Below are 23,698 nucleotides of genomic sequence, written 5' to 3' on the forward strand. Positions count from 1 at the left end.
CAGGATCTCGTGACGAAGCACGAGGCATTGGAGCTTGACTCGAAGACGCGAGAGTCTGAGCTTACCGCGGCCCTCGAGAGCGGAAAGAGTGCCAAGGCCAAAGCCCAAAAGGCCCTCTAGGAGATTGACGCGATGAAGAAAATAGCAGCGGGTAAGGCATTCTATATGCAAAGCAAGCATGTGAAAGTAAATTACCTATTACTTACCCGAATCCAAAGCTCTCCAAGAGCATTCGCAGATTTGCCCCGCAGCGTGTCGGATGCCGCACAGTTTTATCAGGCCGAGGAGGGAAGCTCAACGGAGAAGCTATTCTAGTTTTAGTATACTGGGACCGAACACCCGATGCCTCTGAGCGACCAGCTAAAGCAGCTGGTCGAGCTGCACAAGGCGGCCGAATAGGCCATGAAGGGCTTTATAGTCCGGCTATGGCCTGACGACACCCTTCCGAACAGCTACTTCGGCCTGGTGAGGCGGCTTGTGGATGCCTGCCCATGGCTGGAAGTCGTCAAGCGGTCTGTCTGCATCGAAGGTGCACGCCGGGCTTTCGCCCGTGTGAAGCTGATCGAGGAAGGACCGCCGCAGGGCAAGGAGCATCGCACCCCCAAAATTTATTATGAGGGTGTCCTGAAGGGTGCCCGTCTTGTAGCGGACGAATGTCCAAAGGATGTAATATTTGAGTAAACTTGCTCGTGTGATCCTGTATGATGAAAACTTGTTTCATATGCGTTATGCAACGCTTGTTTGAATTTAAAATATTACCTTCTGTTTGGCTGTTTATCCAATCTGAGAGATGGCTAGTCCTCGTCTTCTGCCCCCATGCCGCGAGTGCTGGGGTGTTCGGGATAAACCTGAGCAATCTTGTTCCCATTTTTGGGTCCTTCGAGGGAGGTGCTCAGCACAGCGAACAAGGCAACCGGACTAATAATGCTTTATCACTCTCACTTAGCCATAGAATTCTATAATTTTAAATTTCGGTGAAGCCCCTGGTATTCAGAAGGTTGAATTCGGGGCGCAATACACGGCTTTAGGCCGGACAGGACCGGCTCCTCGCTCTAAGCGGCATAAGTCTTTAGGGACTCGAAACCTCGCCGAACAGCGACCAGTCTCTCGCCTTATCATGACAGTTAGTTTTAGCTTTCTCTAATGAGGTTCTTAGCCCAGCAGAATCGGGGCACAATCGCAGTAGTTCTCCTAGTGCTACCTTAGCTGATAGAGCGGAACGTAAGGTACCAAAACATAGGAGCCGGGCAAACCCAACATGTGACCAAAGACATGATTCGGAGCTGATGCATATAATGCTATAAGTTCGGGGTGCCGCACTTGTGAAATTGTTCGGACTTCTCATACCATAATGTGGGGTACTTAAGCCCCTGGTGTATTGGCTGTACCAAAGTGTATGGTTGCAAGGCGTCATTAATGAACACATATATATAACAAGAATGCAATAAAAGTCGTAATGTTATGCATTGTTTATTCAAAAAGGTGCGCTAAAGCAGAATGATACAGATAGTGCGATAAGCAAAAAGTAGGGCTATGTCCCTTCCAAGGGCAAGCTGAGGAATAGTATTAAAGCAAATATTTCACTCGTTATCGTAATCCACCTGGGAGTTCCGTGGTGTGACGTAGCTTTCTGCCTCCTTGGTTGCTGCATCATGTGTTCGGCAATCATGCTGCCGGACAGGGTTTCCAGAGATGAAAGTCCTGAAAGAGAAAAATAACAAAGTGGGAAGCCCCTAGTGCGGTTTAAGCCGCGTATTGGGGCGTGTCGTGGTTGTGCCCCCTCCCTGCCTGTGCCCATGGTATTTTTAATGCGTAATTATGTATGCGTGGCACGAATTTCGCCGTTTGGCTTGGGCCGGGGTGGGGGACGCATTGCTACGCGAGCTCAGATCGTGCCGGGTGGTCTAGGTGCCGATTACTCCGAGCGCGCTTGAAGGTGTCCGGGTCTTGAAACGCCGAACTGGTGGATTGCCTTGAAAGGCTGCTTTGCGCTTCTGCTGCAAGGGCCGCAGTGTGCTCCTCCGTGCGGAGAGAGCACTATGTGTTTCCATTAACTGTGATGACCCCCCGAGGTCATGGCATCTTGAGCTTGAGGTATGCATAATGCAGTACCGCATTGAATCTCGCAAATGCGGTTCGCCCAAGCAGTGCATGATAGCCACTGCGGAACGGGACTATATCGAAGATTAATTCTTTGCTTCGGAAGTTATCCGGGGATCCGAAGACCACTTCCAATGTAATTGAGCCTGTGCAATGGGCCTCTACACCTGGAATGACGCCTTTAAAGGTCGTTTTTGTGGGTTTGATCCTTGAGGGGTCTATACCCATTTTGCGCACTGTGTCCTGGTAAAGCAGGTTCAGGCTGCTGCCGCCATCCATAAGGACTCGAGTGAGGTGAAATCCGTCGATGATTGGGTCTAGGACCAGTGCAGCGAATCCGCCATGACGGATACTAGTGGGGTGGTCCCTGCGATCGAAGGTGATCGGACAGGAGGACCATGGGTTGAACTTTGGGGCGACTGGCTCCAACGCATATACGTCCCTGAGCGCACGCTTCCGCTCCCTCTTGGGGATGTGGGTTGCGTATATCATGTTCACCGTCCGCACTTGTGGGGGGAACCTCTTCTGTCCTCCGGTGTTCGGCTGCCGGGGCTCTTCCTCATCATCGCTATGTGGCCCCTTATCTTTGTTTTCGGCATTTAACTTGTCGGCCTGCTTGAATACCCAACAATCCCTATTGGTGTGGTTGGCTGGCTTTTGGGGGGTGCCGTGTATTTGACACGAGCAATCGAGTATGTGGTCCAAACTGGACGGGCCCGAATTGCTTCTTTTGAATGGCTTTTTCCGTTGACCGGGTTTAGAGCCTTTGAATCCGGCATTGACTGTCGTATCCTCGGTATTGTCGCTGTTAATGTGGCGCTTATGTTTGTTGCGACGTGACCTGCTATTGCCGTCCTTGGTATCCGAAGTACCATGGTTCTTTGATATGTTATTACTGCGAGCCAGCCAGCTGTCTTCTCCCGCACAAAAGTGGGTCATGAGTGTCATGAGGGCTGCCATAGATTTCGGTTTTTCCTGACCAAGGTACCGGGCTAGGCACTCATCGCGGATGTTGTGTTTGAAAGCTGCTAGGGCCTATGCATCCGGACATTCGACGATTTGATTTTTCTTTGTTAGGAACCGAGTCCAGAATTGCCTGGCCAATTCTTTTGGCTACTAAATTATGTGGCTCAAGTCATCGGCATCTGGTGGTCGCACATAAGTGCCCTGAAAGTTGTCGAGGAATGCAGCCTCCAGATCTTCCCAACAGCTAATGGACTCTGCTGGCAAGCTGTTAAGCCAATGCCACGCTGGTCCTTCGAGCTTTAGTGGGAGGTATTTGATGGTGTGTAAGTCATCACCGCGGGCCATGTGGATGTGGAGGAGGAAATCCTCGATCCATACCGCAGGATCTGTTGTGCCGTCGTATGATTCAATATTTACGGGTTTGAAACCCTCTAGGATTTGATGATCCATTACTTCGTCTATGAAGCATAGGGGGTGTGCGGCCCCTCTGTATTGGGCTATATCGCGACGCAGCTCGAATGGGTCTTTCCCGCTGTGTCCGGCCCGGCCGGATTTTCTTTTACTGTATCCGGCGTGACGTGTATTGTCTTGCATAGTGGCGCGCCCTCGTGATCCGTAGATCGATCTTGCATGTTTTGCTTTGTCCTCCAATACGTCTCGCAGGTCTAGCGTATTTCCCCATGCCTTTTTATTTGACTGGCGTTGGGGTGTAGGCTGAGTTTTTGGCTGCAATGCCTCTCTATCGCGGCCACGAGGTGGCCGATCAGCCACGCCATACGCTTCTTCCTCCAGTCGGGGTAGCAACCTGCATTTTGGGTAACTCTTGGAGGGGCGTTCGAGTTTATATTCCTCGGCCGCGAGGACTTCAGTCCATCTGTCAGCTAGCAGATCTTGATCAGCTTGAAGCTGTTGCTGCTTTTTCTTAAGGCTATTTGCCGTGGCTATAAGCCGGCGCTTGAAGCGCTCTTGTTCGACGGGATCCTCTAGCACGGCGAATTCGTCATCGCCGAGGCTTGCCTCGTCTTCGGAGGGGGGCATGTAATTATCATCCTCCACCCCTCCATCTGCCGCTCTCTCAGGAGAGCTGGCTCCTCCATCCTCCTGCTCTAAATCTTGCTGGAGGGGATTGTTGTTGTCTTCAGCACTATCCGGAGTGTTATTATCTCATGTGTCGGTATCACCGCTTTTGCTTTGGCGGGACTTAGAGCGGCGCCGCTGACGTCGGCGCTTGGGTTGCTTCTTGGAGGGGTCATCTTCCGCTGTCTCGTCGCCATTGCCTTCTTTGGGTGTGTCCACCATGTATATATCGTATGATGAGGTGGTTGTCCAGTGCCCTGTGGGCAGTGGTTACTCTTCGTCTCCCGCATCGTAGTCCATACCGTCGATGTCTTCGGAGTCGAAGTCGAGCATGTCGGTTAAGTCGTCGATAGTGGCTACTAAGTGGGTGGTGGGTGGGCAGCGAATTTCTTCATCATCGGCATCCCAATCCTGCCAGACATAGTTCGGCCAGGATCCTCCTGCCAAGGAGAGAGACCTTAAGGAGTTCAGTATGTCGCCAAAGGGCGAGTGCTGAAAAATATCCGCGGAGGTAAATTCCTTGATCGGCGCCCAATCGGATTCGCTTGGAACGGGCGCAGGTGGTTTGGAGTCCGTGGCCGGAGAAGGATCCCGCAGTCTGAGAACACGCCTCACGTGCAGGGTAAGGTCGATGTTTGGCTCGATCGCCGCTAAGGGTAAGGCCTCCGTTGCGGGGTCCATCCACCCATCCATGGACGGCACAACGGGCTCAGAATTGAGGGTCGGAGCGGCTGCCGGTGCGATCTCCTAAACACTGTCCGATGGTAGAGCTAAATCGTGCTCATCGTGACCGTGTGACGCACAAGGCAAGGGCTCGAATCCGTCAAAGATCAAGTCTCCGCGGATATCGGCCGCGTAGTTTAAGCTTCCAAACCTGACCTGGTGGCCAGGGGCGTAACTTTCGATCTGCTCCAGATGGCCAAGCGAATTGGCCCGCAGTGCAAAGCCGCCGAATACAAAAATCTGTCCGGGGAGAAAAGTCTCACCCTAGACTGCATCGCTATCGATGATCGTAGGAGCCATCAAGCCTAACAGCGACGACACAGAGGATCTCGGGTAGGGGGTCCCGAACTGTGCATGTAAGGCAGATGGTAACAGGAGGCAGGGAACACGATGTTTTACCCAGGTTCAGGCCCTCTTGATGGAGGTAAAACCCTACGTCCTGCTTGATTAATATTGATGATAGGGGTAGTATAAGAGTAGATCTACCACGAGATCAGAGAGGCTAAACCCTAGAAGCTAGCCTATGGTATGATTATATATTGTCCTACGGACTAAAACCCTCTGGTTTATATAGACACCGGAGGGGGCTAGGGTTACACAAGGTCGGTTACAAAGGAGGAGATATACATATCTGTATTGCCTAGCTTTCCTTCCACGCCAAGTAGAGTCCCATCCGGACACGAGACGAAGTCTTCAATCTTGTATCTTCATAGTCCAACAGTCCGGCCAAAGGATATAATCCGGCTGTCCGGAGACCCCCTAATCCAGGACTCCCTCAGCGGCAAATCCGCCATGACGGATACTGGTGGGGTGGTCCCTGCGGTCGAAGGTGATCGGACAGTAAGACCATGGGTTGTACTTTGGGGCGAGTGGCTCCAACGCATATACGTCCCTGAGCGCACGCTTCCGCTCCCTCTTGGTGATGTGGTTTACGTACATCATGTTCAGCGTCCGCACTTGTGGGGGAACCTCTTCTGTCCTTCGGTGTTCGGCTGCCGGGGCTCCACCTCGTCATCGCTATGTGACCCCTTATCTTTGTTTTCGGCATTTAACTTGCCGGCCTGCTTGAACACCCAACAATCCCTGTTGGTGTGGTTGGCTGGCTTGACGGGGGTGCCGTGTATTTGGCACGAGCGATCGAGTATACAGTCCAAACTGGATGGGCCCGGAGTGCTTCTTTTGAATGGCTTTTTCCGCTGACCGGGTTTAGAGCCATTGAATCCAGCATTGACTGTCGTATCCTCGGTATTGTCGCTGTAAATGCGGCGCTTATGTTTGTTGTGACGTGACGTGCCGTTGCCGTCCTTGGTATCCGAAGTACCATGGTTCTTTGATATGTTATTGCTGCGAGCCAACCAGCTGTCCTCTCCCACACAGAAGCGGGTCATGAGTGTTGTGAGGGCTGCCATAGATTTCGGCTTTTCCTGGCCAAGGTGCCAGGCAAGCCATTCATCGCGGATGTTGTGCTTGAAAGCTGCTAGGGCCTCTGCATCCGGACAGTCGATGATTTGATTTTTCTTTGTTAGGAACCGTGTCCAGAATTGCCTGGCCGATTCCTCTGGCTGCTGAATTATGTGGCTCAAGTCATCGGCATCTGGTGGTCGCACATAAGTGGACTCTGCTGGCAAGCTGTTGAGCCAATGTCGAGCTGGTCCTTTGAGTTTGAATGGGAGGTATTTGATGGCGTGTAGGTCATCACCGCGGGCCATGTGGATGTGCAGGAGGAAATCCTCGATCCATACCGCAGGATCTGTTGTGCCATCGTATGATTCTGTATTTACGGGTTTGAAACCCTCTGGGATTTGATGATCCATTACTTCGTCTATGAAGCATAAGGGGTGTGCGGCGCCTCTGTACTGGACTATATCGCGACGCAGCTCAAATGAGCCTTGCCCGCTGTGTTCGGCCCGGCCGGACTTACCTTCACTGTATCTGGTGTGCGATTATCGTCTCGCATAGTGGCGCGCCCTCGTGATCCGTAGATCGATCTTGCGTGTTTTGCTTTGTCCTCCAATACATCTCGCAGGTCTGGCGTATTTTCCCATGCCTTTTTATTTGAATGGCGTCGGGGTGCGGGCTGAGCTTTTGGCTGGAATGCCTCCCTGTCGCGGCCATGAGGTGGCCGATCAGCCGTGTCATATGCCGGAGATGTATGTTTCAGTGCTTCCTCCTCCAGTCGGGGTAGCAACCTGCACTTTGGGTAACTCTTGGAGGGGCGCTCGAGTTTATATTCCTCGGCCGCCAGGACTTCAGTCCATCTGTCAGCTAGCAAGTCTTGATCAGCTTGAAGCTACTGCTGCTTTTTCTTAAGGCTATTTGTCGTGTCTATAAGCCGGCGCTTGAAGCGCTCTTGTTCGACGGGATCCTTTGGCACGACGAATTCGTCATCGTCGAGGCTTGCCTCGTCTTCGGAGGGAGGCATATAATTATCATCCTCCGCCTCTCCATCTGCCGCTCTCTCAGGAGAGCTGGCTTCTCCATCCTCCTACTCTAAATCTTGCTAGAGGGGATTGTTGTTGTCTTCGGCACTATACGGAGTGCTATTATCTCCGGTGCCAGTATCACCGCTTCTGACTTGGCAGGACTTAGAGCGGCGCCGCTAACGCCAGCGCTTTGGTTGCTTCTTGGAGGGGTCATCCTCCGCTGTCCCGTCTCTATTGCCTTCTTTGGGTGTGTCCACCATGTATATGTCATATGATGAGGTGGCTGTCCAGTGCCCTATGGGCAGTGGTTCTTCTTCGCCTCCCGCATCGTCGTCCATACCGTCGATGTCTTCGGAGTCGAAGTCGAGCATGTCGGTTAAGTCATCGACAGTGGCTACTAAGTGGGTGGTGGGTGGGCGGCGAATTTCTTCATCATCCGCATCCCAATCCTGCCGAACATAGTTCGGCCAGGACCCTCCTAACAAGGAGAGAGACCTTAGTGAGTTCAGTATCTCACCGAAGGGCGAGTGCTGAAAAATATCCGTGGAGGTAAACTCCATGATCGGCGCCCAATCGGATTCGACAGGAACGGGCGCAGGCGGTTCGGAGTCCGTGGCCGGAGAAGGATCCGGTAGTTTGGCAACACGGCTCTCATGAAGGGTAAGGTCGATATTCGGCTCGATCGTCGCTGCGGATATGGCCTCCATGGCGGGGTCTATCCACCCGTCCATGGATGGCGCAACTGGCTCTGAATTAAGGGTCGGAGCGGCTGCCGGTGCGATTTCTTGAACACTGTACGATGGTAGAGCTAAATCGTACTCATCGTGACCATGTGGCGCACAAGGCAGGGGCTCGAATCCATCAAAGATCAAGTCTCCGCAGATATCGGCCGTGTAGTTTAAGCTTCCAAACCTGACCTGGTGGCCAGGGGCGTAACTTTCGATCTGCTCCAGATGGCCAAGCGAGTTGACCCACAATGCGAAGCCGCCGAACACAAAGATCTGTCCGGGGAGAAAAGTCTCACCCTGCACTGCATCGCTATCGATGATAGTAGGAGCCATCAAGCCTAACGGCGATGACACAGAGGAACTTTCAATGAAAACACCAATGTCGGTGTCAAAACCGGCGGATCTCGGGTAGGGGGTCCCGAACTATGCGTCTAAGGTGGATGGTAACAGGAGGCAGGGGACACGATGTTTTACCCAGGTTCGGATCCTCTTGATGGAGGTAAAACCCTACGTCCTGCTTGATTTATTCTTGATGATATGAGTATTACAAGAGTTGATCTACCACGAGATCGAAGAGGCTAAAACCTAGAAGCTAGCTTATGGTATGATTGTTTGTTGTCCTACGGACTAAAACCCTCCGGTTTATATAGACACCGGGGGGGTCTAGGGTTACACAAGGTCGGTTACAAAGGAGGAGATATACATATCCGTATTGCCTAGCTTGCCTTCCATGCCAAGTAGAGTCCCATCCTCTGTCCGGTTTTTTCTTTTCGATCACCGGACAGTGTCTCAGGGGGTACTGTCTACATTGGGATTCTCTCCTTTTGGTGTCACTTACCTCAAAACCTGTTAGCAGGTTGCCGCAGGCCTCAGTTAGTCCTCTCTTGGCGGACTGGACCCTTTCAATCACCGTGCCCATAAGGACACGGTGCTCCTCCATAATGGAAGCGCCTCGCAGCGCTCCAAGCAGACTATCTGGTGCCCCTGGTTGGACAGGGGCCACCGGAGGAACAGGCATCCCCCTTCTTTCGAAGGAGGGTGCGTGCTAGATTCCGGAGCCGCCTCGGTCTCCAGAATGGAGTCCAGTCGAGGGCCGAATTGTATACGGCCCTCCCCGCCAGTCACCGGGGGAATTGATTCCCCTTGGTGTCTGGCGATGGAGGTTTCGCCTTCGGGCGCCTCCTGAGCCTCTCCCCCGCCGGGAACAATCCTTCGGGACAGCACCTCTGCATCATCCCTGGTCTTGGGGGAGTGTGCGGCTGGCAGGGAGTCGCTGGCCATCGCCTTGGAATCCAGCGAGCCTCCTGACGAGGATCGCAAAGGGCTATTGTGGGCCAAATTACAATAACATAACCAATCATCTCAATACAATGAGGAGGGGAAATTTCATGGCGGATAAGGTATTAGTACTTACGATGCGGCCCGAGGCTTAGCACGGGGGCATCTCTTCGGACTATCGTTGACATCCCATGTGGAGTTATCCGCGAGGGAGTCCTTCCCCCTTTTGGGCACCTCCGCCTCCAGAGTTGCGGAGGCCGCCCTCTTCTTCCTCCCCCATCAGGGGGAGAGTCGCTCTCCTCCTCCTCATCTGTGTCGTCCTCGACGGCGGGGGAATGGGCTTTGTCTTCGGACATCACGTCTGAGGTACCCTTGCGGCGAGGACCGCTCCAAGCCCCCTTGGCCTTTCCTGTGGCCTTCTTCTCTGGTGCCTTATAAGGTGCCGGCTCCAACATCTTTGCTAAGCATGGGATGACTGGCTCCCTGGGCAAGGGAGCCGGACACCGGATCTGCTTCGCCTTCTTCAACCAGTACTGAAAAAGCAATGGTAATGGAAGCTTAGATATCATCCTTGAAACAAGCAAGTAAGGGATGTGTTGAAAACAACATACCTCGTTGGGAGAGTGATTTATGTCATGACCCCGGTCCGAGCCAGTGGCCGGCGGTATCTCGTTGCCCTTGAAAAGCAACTTCTAGGCATCTTCGTGAGTCGTTTCGAAAAGCCTCACCAAGGTAAGGTGTTTCTTCGGGTTGAAATCCCATAGACGACGGCTTCAGCTCTGGCAGGGAAGGATTCGGCGCACCAACATCACTTGGATTATGTCGACAAGCTTGATGTCCTTATCGATCATACTTTGGATACGCGTTTGCAGTGCAGTCAGCTCGTCTGACGAACACCAGTTTGGGCTCTTCTCGACCCGGGAGGTGAGCCGCACACGGGACCAGAGTTGGATTCGGCCGCCGCTGCCCATGTGGCATCGCGGGGTTCGGTGATGTAGAACCATAGCTTCTGCCACTCCCTGACAGATTCCACGAATGTGCCTTTTGGCCAAGAGACATTATTGAGCTTGCTCACCATGGAGCCCCCGCACTCTGTGTGCTATCCGTCCACCACCTTGGGCTTCACATTGAAGGTTTAAGCCACAGCCCGAAGTGGGGGTGGATGCGGAGGAAGGCCTCGCACACGATGATGAATGCTAAGATATTGAGGAAGGAGTTTGGGGATAGATCGTGGAAGTCTATCCCATAGTAGAACATTATCCCGCGGACGAAGGGGTGGAGTGGAAACCCTAGCCCGTGGAGGAAATGAGGGATGAACACTACCCTCTCGTTGGGCTTCGGTGTGGGGATGATTTGTCCCTGGGCTGGAAGATGGTGGGCGATTTCCTTCGCTAGATACCCGGCCGCCCGAAGCTCGGCGGTGTCCTCCTCCTTAATGGAGGAGGCCATCCATTTGCCTTGACCTCTGGATCCGGACATGGTTGAGTGTTTTCTCGAGACAGGGAAATTAGAGATTGGGTGTTGGAGCTCAAGAACGGAGAGGCAGGAAGAAGCGTGGGAGAAAAAAGGGGAATCTTATCTCCTTATAAGGGCGATGAATATCGAACGCCCCCCCCCCATTCGCCTTAAAATTCCCCTGCTCCCAAGGGCTGTGTAAACGGCGCGGTTGGGTTACCCACGCTCGTATTGATGAGAATCCCATAATACGGGGACACGATCTCTGCTTTGACAAGATGTGCCAATGACAACCGCGTCTCGAAACGTGGGGCAAAAAGCGGTTCGAAATTATGACCAGACAGGCGTGACGTTGCATTACTAAAGTTGTCAGCAGATTGGACTTGTGCGTTATTATATTCTCTCTGCGGTTGTATGCCGTGTGTGTTACAGGTTCGGACACGATCAATTCATCTGGAAACTATTCGGGAGTTCGGAAGGAGGAACCCGCCTTGCAATGCCGAAGATAGCACTACGCGCCGGATACCTTGTCATTTAAGCCAGGTTCAGGGGCTACTGAGGGAGTCCTGGACTAAGGGGTCCTCGGGCGTCCAGCCTGTTATCTATGGGACGGACTGATGGGCTGTGAAGATATGAAGACCGAAGATTGTACCCGTGTCCGGATGAGACTCTCCTTGACGTGGAAGGCAAGCTTGGCGAACAACTATGAAGATTCCCTCTTATTTAACCGACTCTATGTAACCCTAGATCCCCCCGGTGTCTATATAAACCGGAGGGTGTAGTCCGAAAAGGATATACTCGATACCTTAGTCATATAGGCTAGACTTCTAGGGTTTAGCCATTACGATCTCATGGTAGATCAACTCTTGTAATACTCATATTCATCAATATCAATCAAGCAGGACGTAGGGTATTACCTCCATCAAGAGGGCCCGAACCTGGGTAAAACTTCAGGTCCCCTGTCTCTTGTTACCATCAACCTTAGACGCACAGTTCGGGACCCCCTACCCGAGATCCGCTGGTTTTGACACCGACAGCCATGGCCACCTAGCCAGACGGATAACAAGGCTGTGTGGGGAAGCAGCCCCGCCCACGTCCAATCGATCACCACGCGTTGACTGGGGCCGCAGGCTGTTGGGGCCCGCGGTGCTCCGCACTTGCCCTTTGGCTTCGCCTCAAAGCCAAGTATGAGCGCGCCTTGGGCCCGGGGACTACTGTAGGCGTCCTGGGAACGGGGGTCCCCAGACTTGCCTGCCTGCGGCCCACGGCGTGGCTCCACCAGCGGCCCTATACGGCCCATCTTTACCAGCAAACACTCAAGACCCTCGCGAGGGGCCAAGCCTCGCGAGGTAGACAACGCAAGACCTCCTCAGGGGCGGCCTCACCAGGCTGACTCGCGAGGGGCGGGGAGATCAAGGCAAGGGACACCTCGGGAGGTTTCTGTGATGCAAGCCATGACGACTGGAGCCAGGCGGGCGCTAGTGCGCAGTGTTCTCGTTTCCTCTTTGGTGCTAAAGAGGCAAGCGCAGGCGAGGATTCCCGAGGCATCAAGCAAAGGTTTCCATATCAGTGCAACAAGAATAAGACCAGCAGGACGGCAGGACATAGGTCACCGTGGAGCCCAAGATGGCGTCACCACCAGAGCCTTTGGCAGACGAAGACTACTTTTGTCAGGATAACTTGTACTAGTTGTCTCCCTTCGAATTTGGCCATTGTGGGATCCCTTCCCGCTCAATATTTGGGAAGAGGACCAGGGCCCCAATAAATAGGACTAGCCACCACCAAAGAGGGGGAGATCGGCTCATCTAGAGAGAGAGACCACCGTCAACCACTCAAACTCACCAAGCACAAGAACACCTCTCCTCAGGAGGTTGTTCTTCCCTTGTAACTGTTCATCCTCAACCCAAGAGGCAATCCACCACACCACACTGGAGTAGGGTATTACACCACATCGGTGGCCTGAACCAGTATAAACTCTTGTGTCTCCTATTCTTTGGGTTCGTCGAGGTAGGTCGTGAGATCGTGATATGTGCGAGCTAAAGGGGGGGAGATCTTTGTGCGCACCCTAGTGTTTGAACCTCAAGGGTTTTGCCGGAATCCGAAATCTGACAGTGCCCACCTTCTAATGAGAGTAACTCTTCAACTCATACATTGTTTAATTTCCCTTCGTGCTTACCGAAGGATGAATGCTATGATAAATGATATGATCCCGTTGATTCGTTTGCAATATCCCTTTTTGATGAACTTGATGCTTGCTATTCTTGTGGCCAGGATGCCAATATGAATTATGCTTATGGAGATGAACTTTATATAGTTCCTTATGTTAAACATGAAATTGTTGCTATTGCACCCACGCATGACAGTCCTATTGTCTTTTTGAATTCTCCCGACTACACTATATCGGAGAAGTTTGCCCTTATTAAGGATTATATTGATGGGCTGCGTTTTACTACTACACATGATGATTTTGATGAATATAATATGCATGTGCTTGCTGCTCCTACTTGCAATTATTATGAGAGAGGAACTACATCTCGGCCTCTCCATGTTTCCAATATGATAAAATTGCAAGAAACTGTTTGTACTATGCATTGGCCTTTATTATGTGTGCATGAATTGTTTTTTTATGACATGCCGATGCATAGGAAGAGAGTTAGACTTCGTTGTTACATGATCTATGTTACTTTGTGCTCACTAATAAATCACAAAACATTGTTAATTAAAATTGGCTTTGATAGACCTTGGGATCCGGGTGGATCCATTACTTGAGCACTATATGCCTAGCTTAATGGCTTTAAAGAAATCGCTGCCAGGGAGACAACTCGGAAGTTTTATAGAGTCATTTATTTCTTTTGTGTGCTTTTATAAAGTTTAAAAATAAAAATAATGCGCCAGGATTTGCCTTTAGGATGTTTACATTGCTTGTTGGTTTGTGCGGTGGAAAACAGAAACTTTGGCTGTAGTGCGCGATTTTACATTTTTTACAGGCACGTCAAACGGTTCTGAAACGTTTTGCACTGTCTTTCTATACAAATTTCTTATTTTTACTAATTGTTTAAGAATTTTTGGAGTACCAGAAGTATGGTGAATATTCAGATTACTACAGACTGTCATGTTTAAGACAGATTCTGTTTTTGATGCATAGTTTGCTTGTTTTGATGAAACTATCGATTTCTATCAGTGGATTAAGCCATGGAAAAGTTATATTACAGTAGATAAAATGAAAAAACAAAATATGAATTGGTTTTCAACAGTACTTAGAGTAGTGATTTGCTTTATTATACTAACGGATCTTACCGAGCTTTCTGTTGAGTTTTGTGTGGATGAAGTGTTCGAAGATCGAGGAGGTCTCGATGTGAGGAGGAGGAGAGGCAAGAGCTCAAGCTTGGGGATGCCCAAGGCACCCCAAGTAAATATTCAAGGAGACTCAAGCGTCTAAGCTTGGCGATGCCCCGGAAGGCATCCCATCTTTCTTCAACAAGTATCGGTATGTTTTTTCGGATTCGTTTCGTTCATGTGATATGTGCAAATCTTGGAGCGTCTTTTGCATTTAGTTTTCACTTTTATTTGATGCACCATGCTGGTATGAGATAGTCCATGGTTGATTTATAGAATGCGCTTTGCACTTCACTTATACTTTTTGAGTATGTCTTTATAGAATGCTTCATGTGCTTCACTTATATCATTTGAAGTTTGGATTGCATGTTTCTCTTCACATAGAAAACCGCCATTTTTAGAATGCTCCTTTGCTTCACTTATATTTGTTAGAGCACGGGCATATATTTTGTAGAAAGAATTAAACTCTCTTGCTTCACTTATATCTATTTATAGAGATGACAGGAATTGGTCATTCACATGGTTAGTCATAAAATCCTACATAAAACTTGTAGATCACTGAATATGATATGTTTGATTCCTTGCAATAGTTTTGAGATATAAAGATGGTGATATTAGAGTCATGCTAGTGGGTAGTTGTGGATTGTAGAAATACTTGTGTTGAAGTTTGTGATTCCTGTAGCATGCACGTATGGTGAACCGTTATGTAACGAAGTTGGAGCATGAGGTATTTATTGATTGTCTTCCTTATGAGTGGCGGTCGGGGATAAGCGATGGTCTTCTCCTACCAATATATCCCCCTAGGAGCATGCGCGTAGGACTTTGTTTCGATGACTAATAGATTTTTGCAATAAGTATGTGAGTTCTTTTTGACTAATGTTGAGTCCATGGATTATATGCACTCTCAACCTTCCATCATTGCTAGCCTCTTCGGTACTGTGCATTGCCCTTTCTCACCTTGAGAGTCGGTGCAAACTTCGTCGGTGCATCCAAACCCTGTGATATGATACGTTCTATCACACATAAGCCTCCTTATATCTTCCTCAAAACAGCCACCATACCTACCTATCATCGCATTTCCATAGCCATTCTGAGATATATTGCCATGCAACTTCCATCATTTTCATATACATGACTTGAGCAACATTGTCATATTGCTTTGCATGATCGTAAGATAGCTAGCATGATGTTTTCATGGCTTGTCCGTTTTTTGATGTCATTGCTATGCTAGATCATTGCACATCCTGGTACACCGCCGAAGGCATTCATATAGAGTCATAATTTGTTCTAGACATCGAGTTGTAATATTGAGTTGTAAGTAAATAAAAGTGTGATGATCATCATTATTAGAGAATTGCCCTAGTGAGGAAAGGATGATGGAGACTATGATTCCCCCACAAGTCGGGATGAGACTCCGGACATTAACAAAAAGAGGCCAAAGAAGCCCACCAAAACAAAAAAAGAAAAAAAGAAAAAAAAAGAAAAAAATGAGAGAAAAAGAGAGAAGGGGCAATGCTACTATCCTTTTACCACACTTGTGCTTCAGAGTAGCACCATGTTCTTCATATAGAGAGTCTCTTGAGTTATCACTTTCATATACTAGTGGGAATTTTCATTATAGAACTTCACTTGTATATTCCAACGATGGGCTTCCTCAAATGCCCTAGGTCGTCATAAGCAAGAAAGTTGGATGCACCCACTTAGTTTCCAGTTTGAGCTTTCAGACACTTATAACTGTTAGTGCATCCATTGCATGGCAATCCGTACTCCTCGCATTGACATCAATTGATGGGCATCTCCATAGCCTGTTGATTAGCCGCGTCGATGTGAGACTTTATCCCTTTTTGTCTTCTCCACACAACCTCCATCATCATATTCTATTCCACCTATAGTGCTATATCCATGGCTCACGCTCATGTATTGCGTGAAAGTTGAAAAGGTTTGAGAACATCAAAAGTATGAAACAATTGCTTGGCTTGTCATCGGGGTTGTGCATGATTTGAATATTTTGTGTGATGAAGATGGAGCATAGCGAGCCATATGATTTTGTAGGGATAACTTTCTTTGGCCATGTTATTTTGAAAAGACATGATTGCTTTATTAGTATGCTTGAAGTACTATTGTCTTAATGTCAAATGATAGACTGTTGCTTTGAATCACTCGTGTCTAAATATTCATGCCATGATTAGATTACATGATCAAGATTATGCTAGGTAGCATTCCACATCAAAAATTATCTTTTTTTATCATTTACCTACTCAAGGACGAGCAGGAATTAAGCTTGGGGATGTTGATACGTCTCTGTCGTATCTATGATTTCTTTAATTGTTTCATGCCAATATTCTACAACTTTTATATACTTTTGGCAACTTTTTATACTATTTTTGGGACTAACATATTGATCCAGTGCCCAGTGCCAGTTCCTGTTCGTTGCATGTTTTTTGTTTTGCAGAAAATCCCTATCAAACGGAGTCCAAATGGGATAAAAACTGACGGAGATTTTTTTTGGAATATATGTGATTTCTGGGAATAAGAATCAACACGAGACGATGCCCGAGGGGGCCACGAGGAAGGGGGCGTGCCCTGGGCCCTCGTGGCCACCCCGTAAGGAGGTTCGTGCCCTTCTTTCGCCACAAGAAAGCCAATGTCCGGATAGAAATCGTGTTAAAATTTCAGCCCAATCAGAGTTACGGATCTCCGGGAATATAAGAAACGGTGGAAAGGCCAGAATTTGGAACGAGTAAACAGAGAGAGACAGAGAGACAGATCCAATCTTGAAGGGGCTCTCGCCCCTCCGCCACCATGGAAGCCATGGACCAAGGGGTAAACCCTTCTCCAATCTAGGGAGAAGGTCAAGGAAGAAGAAAAAGAAGGGGGGCTCTCTCCCTCTCTCTCCTGGTGGCGCCGGAACACCGCCAGGGCCATCATCGTGTGACGGCGATCTACACCAACACCTCCATCATCTTCACCAACATCTTCATCACCTTCCCCCATCTATCTATAGCAGTCCACTCTCTCGCAACCCGCTGTACCCTCTACTTGAACATGGTGCTTTATGCTTCATATTATTATCCAATGATGTGTTGCCATCCTATGATGTCTGAGTAGATTTTCATTGTCCCATCAGTAATTGGTGAATTGCTATGATTGGTTTAAATTGCTTATGGTTATGTTGTTGTCCTTTGGTGCCCATCATATGAGCGCACGTGTGGATCACACCATAGGGTTATTTGTATGTTGATAGGACTATGTATTGGAGGGCAAGAGTGGCAGAAGCTTCAACCTAGCATAGGAATTGATGCATACGGGATTGAAGGGGGACCAATATATCTTAATGCTATGGTTGGGTTTTACCTTAATGAATGTTAGTAGTTGCGGATGCTTTCTAATAGTTCCAATCATAAGTGCATAGAATTCCAAGTCAGGGATGACATGCTAGCAGTGGCCTCTCCCACATAAAACTTGCTATCGATCTACTAAAGAAGTCAATTGCTTAGGGACAATTTCACAACTCCTACCACCACTTTTCCATACTCGCTATACTAACTTTATTGCTTCTTTACCTAAAACATCCCCTAGTTTTTATTTACGTGCTCTTTATATTCTTGCAAACCTATCCCATTACACCTGCAAAGTACTTCTAGTTTCATACTTGTTCTAGGTAAAGCGAACGTTAAGCGTGCGTAGAGTTGTATCAGTGGTTGATAGAACTAGAGGGAATATTTGTTCTACCTTTAGCTCCTTGTTGGGTTCGACACTCTTACTTATCGAAAGAGGCTACAATTGATCCCCTATACTTGTGGGTTATCAGTGCGTGATATCCATCATAGATATCTTCAGGGATTTCAAAAGCAGTGTTGACTTCCAGTCTCTTGCCTCCCTTCGGAGGTTTCTTGCCATCTGCCATTTTCTTCAGATGGAGATTTTTAACAATTGAGTCCTCTGACGAGGTGTGCAACTTTTCTTCGAGGAACGCTACAAATGAGTTAAGTTGATGAGAACCTAGTGATTCAGCAGCGGACATGAGTACCTGTGAACAGAGTATAGGTGTGAAGAATTGGGAGAGGTCATATGCGTTCTCAGAAGTTTTTGCGAAAAGAACAAGTTTGAGGAATTTGACCAGATGTGTCTTGAGGAATTTCACTAAGCGTTCTTTGACTTAGGTTCCAGAGTTGTATAGATTGAAAATCCACACAATTGGGGAATCTTGAAGAAAAATGTTGCTTAGAGAAACAGATCAAGAACAGATGTTTGTGTGAGGTGTTTAGAGTGTGAAGATTGAAGAATAAACACCTTTTGAAGATTTTGTAGAAATCATAAGAATCAACAAGGGCAGTAAAAGTAAATTTTAATTACCCTTGACGAAGAACACGACAAACTGGGAATGTAGATTGGAAGTTCGTCAGTCCAGGTCTTCCACGCCCTAACTTGGCGGGGGGATACACCTAACTTGGCGGTGGTGGAGTGAAGAAATCCGCAGCCGGTGCGAGTACGATGGTGACGAGGTCGAGGCAGTGAAGCTCTTCCTCACCGGCGATGATGGAAATAGCGGCGGCGCTAGGTTTTGAGAGCTTAAGCGAGGGAGTGAGGTTGAGCGGAGTAAAAACAGTCTGAGGAGGGTGAGGGGTATATATTGTCGAGGTGAAAAACTGCTCGCCCGAGGAAAATGGACGAACGTGCCCCTGACCCTTCTCATCCTAGCGACATGTGTCACCCACGTACAGAGCGGTGACGATCGTGTGAGATCGTGGGTGAATAGATAATTCTTACCGTGGGATGTGGAATGGTTTAGGCGGCAAAAGCCGAAAATTTAGATAAGAAAATTTTAATGTTTCGTTCACAAATTCTTCAGCTGACAAGGACATAGTGAAGATTTTGAATGGGTTTCAAATAGAACGCACATGAAGAATTTGTGAACGGACTAGGTTGAGTATAGCATAGAGGGGGAAGGGAACGATCACATTCACTTAGCAGAAAAAAGGCAACTTGAAGAAATAGCAATAAGTGAATGTTATAGAGGACATAAACTCATATATATATATAGTCAATGAAGAAAAACGATGGAAAGAGTGAAGACATAACAAAGTTGAAGAAGTTGAACAACCAAGCAATTTCGAAACTGAAGAAATACTCAAATTGTAGATTTTCAACTTTTGTTGGTGGCGTAACCCACCGTATAAGAATGATGATTTCAGATACCGCGTATAATTGTCGTAGGGCTTTGAGAATCAAATTCTTCATTAATTTCTTCACACTTAGAGGGTTAGTCTTCATTGAATGAAGAAAAACGTTACTTCGTGTGTTGCACATCTAAGTCATCAATTTTGCATAAGTGTTAGGATGTGTGTCCTTTTCAAAGGACATTCGAAGATTCTAAGATATTTAGCTCACACCGCAACTTGCTAAATCTCTTCTCATCCAAGGGCTTTGTGAAGATATCGGCTAGCTGTTCTTTAGTCTTCACGTGCTCGATGAAGATGTCGCCCTTCAACACATGATCACGAAGAAAATGATGACGAATCTGAATGTGCTTTGTCTTGGAGTGCTGAACTGGGTTATGAGCAATCTTGATGGCACTCTCATTATAACAGTAGAGAGGCACATTCTTCGCATTGATGCCGTAGTCCTTGAGTGTTTGCTTCATCCATAGCAATTGAGCACAGCACGAACCAGCAGCAATGTACTCAGCTTCAGCAATTGACAATGATACGCAGTTTTGTTTTTTCGAGGACCAACATACCAAAGATCGTCCAAGGGAATGGCATGCGCCTGATGTTGACTTGCGGTCCACACAATCACCAGCATAGTCAGAATCTGAATATCCAATGAGATCAAAAGTCGAACCCTTGGGATACCATAATCCAAGTGTTGGAGTGTGAGCTAGATATCGAAGAATATGCTTCACAGCCTTATGGTGTGATTCCTTCGGTGTAGCTTGAAAACGGGCACACATGAAAACACTAAGCATAATATCTGGCCTAGATGCACATAAATACAATAAAGAGCAAATCATGGAGTGGTATACCTTTTGATCAAAGCCAATACCATTTTCATCAATGTATAGATGGCCATTTGTGGGCATAGGGATTTTGACTCCTTTGCAATCTTGCATGCCGAATTTTCTCAATACATCCTTGAGGTATTTCTCCTGAGATATGAAGATGCCATTTCGTTGTTGAAGAATCTGAAGACCCAAGAAGAATTTCAATTCTCCCATCATAGACATTTGATATTCTTCACTCATCATATAGGCAAATTCATCACTGTAACATTGGTCACTCCAGCCAAAAATGATATCATCAACGTATATTTGGCACACGAATAGTTCATCATCATAAGTTTTGATGAAAAGAGTTGGGTCAAGTGAACCACGTTTGAAGCCTTTCTTCATGAGGAATTCCTTCAAAGTATCATACCATGCCCGAGGGGCCCGCTTGAGGCCATAGAGGGCCTTGTTGAGTCTGAAGACTTTGTCAGGATGCTTTGGATCCTCAAAACCTGGGGGTTGAGCAACATATACTTCTTCCTCAAGATTACCATTGAGGAATGCATTTTTCACATCCATTTGATATAATATGATATTCTGATAGTTAGCATAAGCAATTAATATGCAAATAGCTCAAGTCTAGCAAAAGGTGCAAAAGTTTCATCAAAATTAATTCCTTCAACCTGTGTGTAGCCTTGAGCTACAAGCTGTGCCTTATTCCTCACCACAAGGCCATTTTCATCTTGCTTGTTATGGTAGATCCACTTTGTGCCGATGATATTGTGCTTGCGAGGGTCTGGTCGCTTGAAAAGTTCCCAGACATTGTTGAGGTCGAACTGATGTAATTCTTCTTGCATAGCTTGAATCCACTCGGGCTCCAGAAATGCTTCATGTACCTTAGTGGGTTGTGTGATAGATACGAAAGCAAAGTGCCCACAAAAGTTAGACAAATGTGAAGCTTTTGAGCGTGTGAGAGGACCTGGTGCTTTGATGTCGTTGATGATTTTCTCAATCTGCACTTCATTAGCAACGCGAGGATGAGCTGGTTGACGATGAGGAATTTGCTCAGCATTTTCTTCAGAGCCATCTTCTTCAGGGGCACCAACATGATGTTCTTCATGTTCTGGAGTGACTTCTTCGGCAGATTCTTCGGTAGGAATGACATCCTCAGTAGCCTTGAACTTGATGGATTCTTTAGGTGGTATTTCATCTAGCACAGGAGGTAGGTGCTCTCTTTGCGAGCCATTAGTTTCATCGAACCGCACATCTACAGTTCCAACAACCTTGTGGTGATAGGTGTTGAAAACTCTGTAGGTGTGCGAGTCCTTTCCATAACCAAGCATAAAACCTTCGTGTGCTTTCGGTGCAAATTTAGAATTGTGATGAGGATCTCTAATCCAACATTTAGCACTGAAGACTTTGAAATAACTCACATTGGGTTTCTTGTCAATGAGGAGTTCATATGAGGTATTTCTGAAGAATTTGTGAAGATATACCCTTTTGATGATGTGGCACGCAGTATCAATTGCCTCAGGCCAGAAGCAAGGAGGCGTCTTGTACTCATCAAGCATAGTGTGAGCCATCTCAACAAGAGTCTTGTTCTTGCGCTCCACGACGCCATTCTGCTGAGGAGTATAAGGAGCAGATAATTCATGAGTAATACCAAGTTCATCAAGATAATCATCAAGACTAGTATTCTTGAGCTCAGTTCCATTGTCACTTCTGATGTGCTTGATCTTCACACCAAAGTTGGTTGAAGCCCTCGAGGAAAATCGTTTGAAGACTTCCTGCACTTCAGTTTTGTAAGTGAAGATATGCACCCATGTGTAATGAGAATAGTCATCAACTATGACAAAGCCATATACAGATGCAACATTAGTAAATGTGGCATAATGAGTAGGGCCAAAGAGATCCATGTGAAGCAATTCAAATGGATGAGTGGTAGTCATGATGGTATTTGAGGGATGCTTGGCCTTGGTCATCTTTCCAGCTTCACAAGCTTCGCACAGATGGTCCTTGAGGAATTTGACACCCTCGTTGCCAATGACATGCTTCTTCTTCGCGAGCGTGTGCAAGTTCCTCATGCCAGCATGACCAAGTCGTTGATGCCATAGCTAGCCTTCTGAAGCTTTTGCAAGTAGACATGTAGCAGGTTGTGGTCCTGTAGAGAAATCAACAATATACAAATCTCCTCTCCTAAAGCCTTCGAAGACTTTGGAATTGTCAGCTTCCATGATCATAACACAATGATACTTTCCAAAGACAACAACCATATCAAGATCACAAAGCATTGAGACAGACATGAGGTTGAACCCTAAGGACTCGACAAGCATGACTTTGTCCATGTGTCGGTCCTTTGAGATTGCAACTTTACCTAGACCCAATACCTTGCTTTTGCCTTTGTCGGCGTAGGTGATATGCTTCAGATGTGATGGAGATAAAGCAGTGTCCATCAATAAGCTCCTATCACTAGTCATGTGATTTGTACATCCACTGTCGAGGACCCACTCAGTGGCTTTAGGTTGATCATCCTGCATATGAATTAGTGTAACTTACGAACTCATATACTTCATCAGTGAAGAATATGACATTAATTTCATCAGATCAATTTCATCAGGTAAGAGAACAGATAAAGCAATATTAGGACGTGAGAAATGAAAATTCATTTCATCATGATTAGCTTGCGTCCTTTCAAGCATATTCAGGTCTCCAGCAAATTCTTCAGACGTTTAAGTTCGTCTGGAGACCTGGCCCTACATAATAGATTAGTTCTTTTTCTTCACCACCCACATCTGGAGGGGTGGCAAAGAGTTCATCATTCTACGAGCTCCATTAGAGAACAGTGGCATTGAAGCCAATCGACTTCGTTTCACATGAGAGGGGTTAGAGTAAGCATATGAATAAGCAGAGAAATTCTTTGAGGATTTATGAACATAATGATTTGAAGAATAATGCACATATTCATAGCCCTTAGACTTTCCCTGTGAAACAGAAGTGTTAGCATGATGATGTTCATATGAGGACTTTGATCCTTTTGAGGAATTTGATCCATGTGAGGAATTTGGTCCGTAAGAGGACTTGGATCCATATGAAGAATTTGGTCCATATGAAGAATTAGATCTGGGGTTCCTATTCCTCACAGGTAGTGTCATGATGACATTCACCTGAAGACTTTCAAGGAACTTTTTGGGAACCCGGATTTTCTTCATAGGGGCACTGTTTCTGCAGTTAGTGCCAACGTATCTAGCAAATACTTCACCATTCTGATTTTGAACAGTTTATAGTTGGAGTCAAATGACTCATCATAAGAATATGAAGATTCACATGTAAAGCTAGACAGAGAAGATGGATCCACTGAAGGTCCCTTTGCAGCAACCCATGAGGTTTTGGGATACTGCTTAGGTTTCCAGTAGGTCCCATCAGCATTGAATTTCCTCTCAAAGGCAATACCCTCTTTCCTAGGGTTCTTTTTGAGGATCTGCTTTTTAAGCACATCACAAAGTGCATGATGCCCTTTGAGGCTTTTGTACTTGCCTATCATATACAATTCCTTCAGCCATGCATGGTCAGTGATACTAGCAGCATCCTCAGATGAGGAATTAGAGATAGCAGAGACAGTTGAAGAA

The sequence above is a fragment of the Triticum urartu genome, chromosome 4, assembly GCF_003073215.2.
Source record: "Triticum urartu cultivar G1812 chromosome 4, Tu2.1, whole genome shotgun sequence".
NCBI classification, from domain to species: domain Eukaryota; kingdom Viridiplantae; phylum Streptophyta; class Magnoliopsida; order Poales; family Poaceae; genus Triticum; species Triticum urartu.